The sequence below is a fragment of the Protopterus annectens genome, chromosome 4.part0, assembly GCF_019279795.1.
Source record: "Protopterus annectens isolate FY-2018-M chromosome 4.part0, PAN1.0, whole genome shotgun sequence".
Taxonomy (NCBI): Eukaryota; Metazoa; Chordata; order Ceratodontiformes; family Protopteridae; genus Protopterus; species Protopterus annectens.
Window position 1 is genome coordinate 1,951,257,015 of NC_056733.1, and position 12,136 is coordinate 1,951,269,150.

Here is a 12,136-nt window from a genome sequence, read left to right on the forward strand (position 1 = left end):
AGATTAATGTCAGGCATGCCTTACTGTGTGTGCAGTGCATGTGCACAGCACAGTGGGGGGTGCAAGCATTGCCACACATCACCGCATGCCATGCCTGCCTGTGACAGCCCTGCTGGCGACAGACATGTGACACTGCTGTAGAGGCAGCATAGCATGTGAAGATGGACATGTGGGCCCCACACCCTAGGCAGATGTCCGCAGGTCATGTGTGCCACAGTACTGTGGTTGACCATGACTGTCAAACTGGATCAATACCACATGCCTGCATAAGTACAGTATGATCATAGTCAACAGTCACAGTGACAGAGTAGGCAAATGTACAGTATCCCTGTGTGCAGACCACTGCCTACTGTACACTCGGCTAGACACACACCCAGAGGGTGAATACACCATTGAGCCATCAGATGTCCCATTCCACGTAGCCTGTACAATGTCATCACAGGGTGGTCATAATAGCATGTGGTAAGACAGACATGTTCTACCAGGTGATGTGTCATGTGTGCATATGTTGACTTGCACAGCCATTCACATGTCTGCAACATACCGGTGCATGATGCATACTGTTACATGATGTGTGGAACTGCACTGTGACACACAACAGGGACATCTGACACAGGTGTGTTGTGAATGGTGTAACCCATGTTCACACAGGATACACACTGCCGCTGTTGGCAGCCATGCTGGTGGCTACCAGTGGTGCATGCAGTGGTCATACAGACATACTGCATACAGTGTTCCTGCAGGGATGTCCATCCTTGTGGATGATGTGTTGCTATGTGAAGGTAGGTGTGTGTTGTGAATGTTACACATCCAGATGACACCATCTGGTGCAGTCATGGTCGTCGACAGCATCACACACATCCACAGCAGTCAGAACCCTGTCCTGAGAACGTGTCAGTCACCCTCGTACTGTGTGACATATGTGCACATGGCAGAACACCTCCCACTGTCATCTAGGATGGCTATTTGATGGCTGGAATGTGCCGTGATAATGTACAATGCTGGTAGTCCAATGAAGTACGTGGAATCAGACACAGTACGCCATGGCCACCATGTAAACCATGCACAACAATGACTGTCTGACAGACACAAACAATGCGTTGACATGTTGAACATGTGGACATGAGAACTCCCAAAGAGGTATGTTGCACATATCGATGTACAACTGTCATCTATGGCCATAGCATGGGTGCAGACGCACATACCCCACAGGCAGTACCACGTGATGCAGGTAGGGGGGCATTGCAGGTGCACATGTGACAGTTGCTGCACCGCCACATGTCCTGCATAGCTGTCATGTAGGGGTAGTAGTGGCATGTGACTGATGGACATGCCTGTACATTTGACCATGTCCCACAGGAGATGTGTTATGTGTGTACAACATGTGATGTGCCAACATCAAGCTGTGCAGTGTATGGCCACCAGTGTACCTGTATGACTTGTTCTGCGATGGGTGCAAAGGCACATAGTACTGCATTGCACACCCACAAGCCCCACACAGGTGCATAGCCTGAACATACAATACAAAGAGGGTGTTCATAGGTTCATAGGTTCATAGGTTCATACTAGGCTATCTGCCCGAGTGCATTTACAAGCCTAGCCCATAGTTTTGTGGCTTACGCCACCCCTTTAGTATGGGGAACTATACCCATTATTTTGCTGTGCCTCTGTCGAGCAGTGACACTGAGGTAATCCCTGGGGTATATCTGCCATCTCCCATCCATTGGTCAAGATTTCTCTTGAACAAGGCCAGCGAGGTGCTCTGCCTCACATATACCGGGATTTTATTCCACAGCATAGGGAGTCTTTGGGTGATGAATCTATCCCTCCAGCACGTCCTATTAATAGCCGTGTCGAGGTTTAAGTCTCTCGCCCTTGTGGCTCTGATGGATCTAGATTTTTTGAGGTGAAGCATATTCATCAAATCTGGGTTTGACATGGCCTTGTATGTTAGGCAAAGGTCACCTCTGAGCAAGCGTAAGCGACTGAATAGAGCTGGAGTTCTTTCAGTCGGGCAGCATAGGACAGATGTTTGAGACCCTTTATCCTTTTGGTGAGGAACTTTGTGGCCTCTCCAGCTGCTGCAAGTGTCGGGTCAGATACATTCGAATGGGGCATTGTACTCAATCATTGGTCTGATGAGTGATGAGTATAGGGAGACTATGACCTCCCTTGATCTAGATGAGAATCCCTTCATGATAAGGTGGGCAATGTAGAAGGTCTTCCTAACTACTTTAGCTACATGGGTGTCGAATGACAGACTACTATCAACCTGGGTCCCCAGGTCCCTGATAACTTCTTCTGTGCTCAGTGGATTGCCACCTATTTGGTAGCTAGGGGTAACCTTGTTTTTCCCGAAGGTTATGACTATGCATTTTTGGCATTTAACTTTAGGCCATGGCTCTGGCACCAGTTATCTGTTTCTGTGAGACCCTTCTGAAGGATATCTGTGTCAGATGTGTTTTCTACTATGGCGCCCAGTTTGCAGTCATCTGTAAACTTTGTCAGCCATAACCCTCCTGTGTTTGCTTGTACTTCGGAAAAGTAGATGCCAAACAAGAGGGCCCAGGACTGAGCCCTGTGGTACACCACTTGTGACAGGCTTTGAGTCTGACATGGCGCCAGCAACTCTGACCCTGTGGGTTCTGTCACTCAGCCAGTTTGCAACCCATCTTGTGATGTATGGGTTAACATTTAAGCTGATGAGTTTTTCAATGATACCAGTGGGGTATTGTATCAGAGGCCTTCGCCAGATCGAGGTAGGCTGTATGGACTGCCTTTCCCTCATCAATGGCTTTGGTGACTGTTTCGAAAAAGTCAACCAAGTTTAGAAGGCATGATCTGCCTTTGACAAAGCCAAACTGGGATGGATCCAAAGTCTGCAAATTTCCTATGTCTTTATTTATGAGGTCCATTATGATCCTCTCCATGGCTTTGCAGATAAGGCTTGTCAAGCTAATGGGCCGGTAATTTCCAGGGTCGGTGGAGGCACCGCCATTGTGAAGTGGGACCACAGTTGCAGTGCACCACTCCCTGGATACGTATCCAGAGGTAAGACTATGATTAAACAGCTGTCCTAGCTGTGGGTTTAATTCCTCGTTGAGTTCGTGGAGCACACAGCCGGGGACACCATCAGGTCCCATGGATGCTGTGTTTTTTGCTTTGGAGAGAGCAGTTCTCACTTGCGTTGGAGATGTTTGGGGGCTGCAATCGCTTGGTATAGATATCTCTCCTTTGGGGGAGGGGAGTTTGCACTGAACCTGTCAGCCAGTATGTTGGCAATGTCTGTAGGATCAGTAATCTTCACATCATTTTGAACTAGTTCTGAGCATATCTGGGAGTTTCCTCCCAGGTTTCTAACATAGCTAAAGAAGGCCTTATGATTGTCTTTTGAGTCTTTAGCTATTTTTCTCTCAAAATTTGCTTTGGATGATTTTATGAGAGCTCTTAGTTTTTACTTATAGTGATCAAGGGTGTCTTACCTTTTAAGGATTTTGCTCTATCTTGTAGTAGCTTCCTCCTTTTGTTGTAGAGTTTGTTTATGGCTGGGGTCCACCAGACTGGACGCTTGCCTTTGGTACAAAGAGTCTTTGTTTTGCTTGGGATTGCCTTATCCATGCAGTCCTGCAGGTGCTGGTAGAAGGCATTTGTAAGTGATTCAGTCGCTTGAGTACTGTTTTCCCACGGCTCGGGGCCTTAAAGGAGACCACACTAGTCTTTAGAAGTGTGAAGTCGACTTTCAGAAGTTTTTACTGTGGTCTTTTTATTTCAGGTGGGGGTGGGATGAGGACCTCCAGCGAGATTAGTTTGTGATCTGATCTCACCAGTGAGGGTATACTTCGGTGTTGAACATTGTGCTCCCATGTTCGTGATGATGAGATCAAGTATGTTTCTCCTCTTGTGGGGATGGTGACTAGTTGTTCCATGGCATTTGAGTTTATGAATTCCAGGAACTTTTGGGCTAGGGTGTTTGGGCTTGAGTAGTGTTCCCAGTCTATATTAGGGTAATTGAAGTCACCTAGTATGATGGTGTTTGGTGATACATTTATCCCCTCTAGTGTTTTCAGGAAGGCCATGTGAGGTTCCTGAGTTTGTGAGGTGGCCTGTAACATGCTACAATTTGAGCAGTCTTGCCTATGGTTAATTGCACCTGGATGGTCTCTGATGCATCATGCATTGCCACCAGTCTTGAGGTGTGGGTGTCCTTGATGAATATGGATACCCCCCTCCTTTCTTGGTATTGTCCAGATTTTGGGGCCGGAACGCATGATAAGAGGTAAAACCTGATAGTGCTGGGGTGCTCTCAGGAGCCTTGAACCAGGTTTCTGTCACTGCACAGACATCGATGTTCTCCATACTGAGAAGGGCCTCGAGTGCGTGCATTTTGAGATTTAGACTTCTGGCATTGAGCAGCATTACCCTTAGTTTTTTTCCTTTTTTGTGTTCTAGGGTGGTAGGTTTAGAATTTGAGCCTTGCCTAAAAAAGGCACTATGGGGGTGGCATGACACATGGTGTGGGATGATAGCAACCCACAAGAGGAGATGGGTACGGGTGGCAACCCACTACCACATCCGTGGGTATGGTGTGCATGTGTATGACACATTAGCACCTGAGAATCTAGCAGTACAGCAGTACAGGGTTGCATGCATATATGTTCAACAATAGCCCTGTGTATCCCACCACTGGCCTGTGGATAGACAGACACCAACACAATGTGCAGATATGATATGTGCACAGCACATAAATGATGCCCACTGTAGAACAGGCAGACTGTGTAGACATGTGCACAGTACTTCTGCACCAGCCACACTCAAACACGTTATGTGCCGAACCACACCAATAGTCCAGGCCATGCCAAAGCTGGACGTGCATGCATCTGTGTATGTACACCTGTGAATGTGTCCGGCGTAGTGGTATAGCTGTGTCACTGTTCTTCACAACATAATGAATGGGTTGTATGTGTGATGGGTGCGTCATATGTGTATGGTCAGATCGACGATACCATCAGTGCCCCTGCTATGTGAACATCCCTGTCCCCATACATGGATACCTATGCTGTGCCCAACATCACGTTTCCAGAGGGAGGGATGGCGGTGTGTAGTGCACCAGCAGACATGGGTGTGGCAGCAGGCACTGGATGTAGACATATGTGGTACCCACGTCAGTCCAGGTAACCATCCATGTGCACGGGATAGCAGTGTGTGGCCACATACAGCACTGTGTAGATCAATATTGCAGCACATAGCACCTGTCAGGGTTACAGTGCATGCATGGGTGTGTGATACCTGCATGCACCAGACACACCCCCACCAAGCAGTGTGCAGCCTACCTTGCATAAGGCCAGTGTCCACACCATGGTGATAGACATGTGCAATGTCCAAATACACATAGCAATGACATATGGAATGGACAGCCACCCTGCCAATATCATTACCCCCCAGGTGGATCACATCCCAGTGCCATGTATGTGGCATACCTTGCCATACCATGCAGCCCTGCCCAGCAAGGCTGCATGTGCTATCACAGTCCTACAAGGTGCGATGGCCAAAAGGCACTGTCACTATCACCCATACACAGCAGTAATGTTACGGTGATGCACCCTGTGGTGTTACAGGTGCTGTGTGCTGCTGTGGACAATGTATGTGTGTACATGCTATGCATGACCTTCCCTGCTAATGTGGCATGGTTACACATTGTCCCATGTGTATCACATGTGCAACACAGGTGAGCCGTGGAAAGTTGCCCAGCACCCATACAGTGCTGTGTGGATGTACATGGCACAACACATGCATGTGCAGGTGTCCATGTGTATGTGTACAGTGCCACTGCTGATGTTCATAATGGCCACGTACGTGATGTCTATTGACATATAGACAGCATCCGGGTGAACAGTAGAACTGTTGTCACAAGGGGACCCGTTCCAACTGATATGGACACAGGTGTAGACAGGTACACATGTCCTCAGCAGGCTAACATCAACATGGTGCGTGTACAGTGTGATGAGGTGACACACAGATATGAAATTACACCCACTGCTCAATGGTGTGACGGCAACACATTGGCTGTATCACTGCCATGATGCCTTGCAGAGATTACTGTGCAGATGTTGTACATGTCATAGCAATGTATTCCCAGCAGTATGCCAGAACAGCAGTGTAAATGTGACCTGCCACCATCGTTATGTCTTACAGATAATGCCACGTTCCCGGCTGCCTGCCTTTAGCCGACAAGAAGACGAGGTGATCATACCATTGCAACATGATAATTATGACATCTTATTTAGCCATGTGCCACTGCAGGCACAACAACGGGAGGAGATGTGGCAAGATATGCGCAGGAGGGTGAACAGCCTGGGCGGCCACAACCGCACATATCAACAGATACGCAGGCACTGTACAGACCTAATCCGGCATGCGAGACAACGTGCCGCTGCAATCGCCAGACAACAAGGTGGGACAGGTGGTGGGCCACCAACCCAGCCCCCACTCACAGCCACGGAGGAGCTCCTGGCCAGTCTGGGGACACCCATGGAACAACACGCTGAAACCCTCGCGTCCATCGTGGAGGTGGGTGTCTCCCAAACAATGAGCTCGGAGCTGCCTGGTAAGTCAGTGTTGCATGTTTGAATGACAAGCGACGTAGGAGTGTGTGTCATAGTACAATACATAATATAGCAACACATGCCAGGTATATGGTCACACAGGATGCATACTACAGTATGCTATGTTGTGTATGCACACATGTGCAGAGCACATGCGAACACGCAGGTGCATGATGTGACAGGCAGAATGCTTACTGTGGCGATAGTAATGGATAATGTGCATACCTTTGTGTCATCCCTATACAGGTACGTCTGGCGTGTCGCAAAGACAAGGGTCTGTCACAGGTAAGTCTGTTGCTAGTAAAAGGCATGATACAGTGTATTGATATTCCCCATGTGTCCAGGTATGACATGCACACTTGGGTGTGCCCCAGTCACGGTATACAGGTTGCACCATCCGACACACACACCACCCATGTACAGTAGATACAACTGTTAGTATAGAGTGGCATGACACCACATAACCCATTGGTGTGTTATGTGCAGTCAGCTATGCATACAATGGTGAAGGTGTTCCACAATGGCTGCATGTGTAGTATGCATTGGTATGCCTCTGCAGTATGAACACAGTACCACATAGTGAGCTGTGATCTGGCCAGAGCACAGGTGTTACCACTGTGACCTATGCCCCTGCATTGGGTGCACATGTTGTGACATGGCACATGACATGTCCCATGCACGTGGATGTCTGTCTGCAAAATTGTCACACCATGACATGACCTATGCACGACATAGCAGACATCCACAATGTCTGCATAGCCGTAGGGAATGTGACACCTCAGACTAGTACGGTTGTATGTCACATGTGCCACCACAGGGCCGTGTGCACGAGGTCCATCACACACAATTGTCGATGACCCAGACAAACAAGGCCATGGGTGATACCTACAGGCATGTTGCCACACAGTACATCCGCAGTGGGTAGTCACCATTGCACCCTGTCCACACATAGTGGCCTCATCACTGTAGTGGACCCCCTGGACATCCGATGTGGTACACCAGTGAAATGAAATGACTGTCCCCAGCCAATACAGGTGCCACCAATGTCCACCATATACGTGCTGCTGAGCAGCTGAACTGGTTTTCAGACATGGCAATGTAATGCGTCCAGGTCACGCATCGCACAGAAACATACCGGTGTCCTGCCACCGTGCAGTGGCACAGTGCCCGTACTCCACACTGCACAGCTATGTACACAGCTCACACCAACCACACATGCACAGACATCCTTGTTACAGATGCATTGTATTTGTAGACTGTACACATAACACTGCACTGTGACATCCGTTGTGATGTGGTGCATGTGGTGGGACACCATTGACACATGTCCACATGATACCGCACATGTTTGCGGTGTACATGACATAGTGACGGCAGCCATGTGTACAGTTAACTCGCCCGTGGCCACACGGTGTATCACTGTGATGCATGCAAACTACCATGAATGTGTGTACTGCATGCCTACTAACAGACACCTGCCTGTTGTAGTGTGCACTCCAGGGCAGTATGCATACTGCCACTATTAATGTCTGGGCTGCATTCACTGGGCTGTGGTGTGGGAATGCTGCATGCCACATGCAATATCACATGCATGATGTGTCTGCATGTGTGTGTCCACGTGTGTGTGTCAGCGTGTGTGTGTCTGCATGTGTGTGTGTGTGTGTGTGTGTGTGGCTGTGTGTGTGTCAGCATGTCTGTAATGTAACTTACGGTATGTCTCTGTATTGACAGGTGCTGTAGGTGCATTCCCCTCCTGCGGTCCATCTGATGCTAGTGTCCCCACAGATACTAGTGGTGATGACCATGTGCATGAGGCACAGGCAGGGTCATCACAGGCAGACACAGTGCCATTGGAGAACATCACACATTCGTCCCTTTCATCCCCGCACACGGTTCAGATGCCAACACATACCGCAACACCATTACCCATAGATGACGGACAGTCAGCGTCTGTTGGCACCGAGCAGGAATGTGTGGTGGCTGCAGAAGGTGCGGGTACACACGACATTGCCAGTGTAATGACTGGTGGAGTGCCACACAGGCATGTGGCAGGTGCTGCTCGTAGGAGGAGCACTGCTAGACATACACCTGCCGTACAGGGTGCAGCAGCTGGTATAACCAGACGCATGTTCCAGACTGTGATGGCGGTGCAGGCACGTGCCAAACGGCAGAACCAGGAAGGGCAGAGGCTGCAGAGGTCTGCAATCCGTTCCTTAAATGAGAACATCCAGTCATTGGCGAATGCCCAACAGCATCTTGCCGATGTTCTGGATAGGAGATTGGGTGAGATGGCTGGGATCCTCGACCGAGGCATGGCCATCCGTGAGTGTGAGCTGTCTGTGCAGGAACACCTGGTAGGGGTGAGGCATAGGGCACGTGGCCGTGGGCTAGTAACACCACCAAGTACAGGTCAACGTGTGCGTGCCACCACCCATGCCCACCCACACAGTGCTGGTAGCAGCAGCAGTGCAGCTGCTACTACACTGACCACACCAGGACACAGCAGGCCACGTGGACATGGCCCTGGACGGCCCCGGCGTGGACACGTTTCCAGCGGACATGTGTCATCGGAGAGTGGCCACTCTATACCTCCACCCGGTGGTTCCCGTGCGACCCCAGGCAGGCACGGGTCACGTCGCCGCAGGCCGACACAGTGAGCCGTACCACCTGCACTGTACAGTCTGGGGCTGCCAAGTATACCCCGTGTAGGCATCACAGATGACTGAACTGTGTACACACATACCCACACACAGCAAACACAACTGTAGGGCTCCACCACATCCACATGCATTCTGCACAGTCATGCCCAGTAAATGCACAGGCCCTTACGCACACATGATGTCATCCATTGGTACAGCCTATGCCTGTGGCACACATATCACCCTGTGCATATGATGAAGTCTCTGCCACATAATCGTGAGCTACACCATTGGTGCACGGTTATGCAAACATATTCTGATGCACAGAGTGGACAACATAGTGAGAGGTGTATGTGATACCTGTGTCTGCATAGTATGTGATGTGTATATTGTGGTGGCTGTGTATGGCAGGTGACAGGTGCGTATGTGATGTGGTTTGTGCACTGACATCATGCAGCAGATATACCATGTAGTGCAGGTGCAGCATTCATTGTTCTGTGTACACAGTATGCATGTTGGTTACATGTGTAGCACCATATTGGTTCAGTTAACCCGTATGCCACTTATGGTGTACTTGCATGTGCCCACTGGGAGCACTGTTATCAGTCCCCCACGTGTAGTCATGGGGTACCCACAGGCACATCTGGCAATAGCAGCATAGCACAGGTACCTGCAACCGGCATGGACCCCTACATAGGTACATAGGTGCACATGTACATACCAGGCTATGTGCCCTATGGCATGTGTAAACCTAGCAAGACTGTGTGTGGCTGCTAACACCCCTTAGGATGAGGGTACCACATCCATCAGTCTCCTGTCCCCGTCCAGCACTGACACAGAGATGATGCCTGGTGCATACTCATGATCACACATCCACACATCATGATTACTCCTGCACAAAGGCAGTCAGGGCCTCTGCTTTACATGGGCTGGCAATCCTCTCTGTGTTGTAGGGGGTCTCTGGGCATTGACCCTGTTCCCCCAGCACGTCCTAGTCATCTTTGTGGTGAGGTGTGTGTAAGTTGCTTCTGTGGCCGTGTTTGCCCGGAGCCTAGGAGGTGGAACTTGTCCATGTCACCCAGGTTGGACATGGCTGTGTATGTCAGGCACAGATCACCACAGAGCAGATGTGCTGGGAAGGTATACAGCCGGAGTCCCCTTGGTCGGGCAGTGTGAGACACATGTCCCAGCACCTTTATCCCCGCCTCGTGGGATGTTTGTGGTCCTTCTGAGTGCTGCAGGTGTCAGGTTAGGTACAGCCCATATGTGCCATTGTACGCAATCATTGCTGTGGTGTGTGATGTGTACAGGGGTACAATGAACACCCGTGATGTGGATGTGATTCCTCCCAGACCAGGTGGCCACAGTGGAATGTCTTCCCACCCACATTGGCATTGTGTGTGTTGACAGAGGTTACTGACAGGTGTGGTACCCATTTCCATGAACATGTCCACCATGTTGAATGGTTCACCACCTACATGTTACGTTGGGGCAAACATGTCCTTCACACTGGGTAGGTCTGCACCTTCTCTGGCATGTAGCAACAGGCCATGGCTCTCGCACCAGTTATCCATGTGTATGACGCCCTAGGTGGATGTCCGTGTCAGATGGTGTGTAGGGTATGGTGGCCGGTGTGCAGTCATCTGCATACCTTGTGTGCCACAATCCCCCTATGTTGGCATGCACATTGTAAGGTCGAATGCCGAATGGCAGGGGGCCCAGGACGGAGCCCTGTGGGCCTCCACCCGAGACCAGCCTTTAGTCTGACATGGCACCAGGAACACACACCCTGTGTGGTGTGACCTCCAACCATTCTGAGAACCATCGTGTGACTTATGTCCCCACATGTATGCTGGTGAGCCTTTCCATGAGACCCACATGGAGTGCGTTCTGAACGCTCCCACCAGGGCATGGTAGTGTGTGCAAACCAACCTACCCCCATCAATGGCCTTGGTGACTGCTCCAGACAGGACGAGCAGGTTTGGGAGGCAGCATCTGCCCTTGACTAAGTTGTTGTGGGTATGTTCCGGTATTGGCTGTACACCACTGTTTGTAGTCATGGGCACCTGTATGGCCCTCCCCGCAGCTTTGCAGACAAGGCTTGTCAAGCTGATAGGGCGGTAATGTCTGCAGTCCATAACAGCACTACCCTGGCATAGTGGGACCATAGATGCCATATGCCATCCAGCGGGGACCTAGCCCGTAGTAAGGCTAACATGAGACAGTGGCCTTATGTGTGGGGTGAGGGCCTCAATGAGGTTGGGTAGCACACAGCCAGGGACACCATCGGGGCCCATTGGTGCTGTGTTAACCATCTAACAGAAATCAGATTACTCCAGGGCATATGAGATGTTTCGAGGCTAGACTGTGGTGGGATGGATATGTCCCCTCTTGGGGTGGGGGTGGATGTATGCATGGGACATGTCCGCTGGTTTGTTGACAATGTCTGTGGGTGCAGTGACCGTTGTACCATTCTGGATCATTTCTGGCCATGTCTGTGTGCTCCCACCCATGTCCCTACCACAGTTGAGGAAGGCCCTATGGTTGTCTCATGTGCCCTCTGCAGTACCACTACCACAAGCGGCCTTGGATGATTGTATGTGTGGCCGTATGTTGACGCTGGTATGAATGGGTGATGGCTTCCCTGGTACTGATTATGCTCCGTCATGTATTAGCTCCAACTGCTGATGTACGTTTTGTCAGTGGCTGTGGTCCACCAGACCATGTGCCTACCTTTGGTGGACAAGGTCCTGATGTTATCATGATCACTTGGTGCAGACATCCCTGTGTGTGCTCAGAGAAGGCATTCGTATGGTAGTTGGCAGTGCGGCCTGTGTTCACCACTGGCATGGTGGATTTGTAGGGTACCACACCGGTCGTATGATGTCTTTTTGG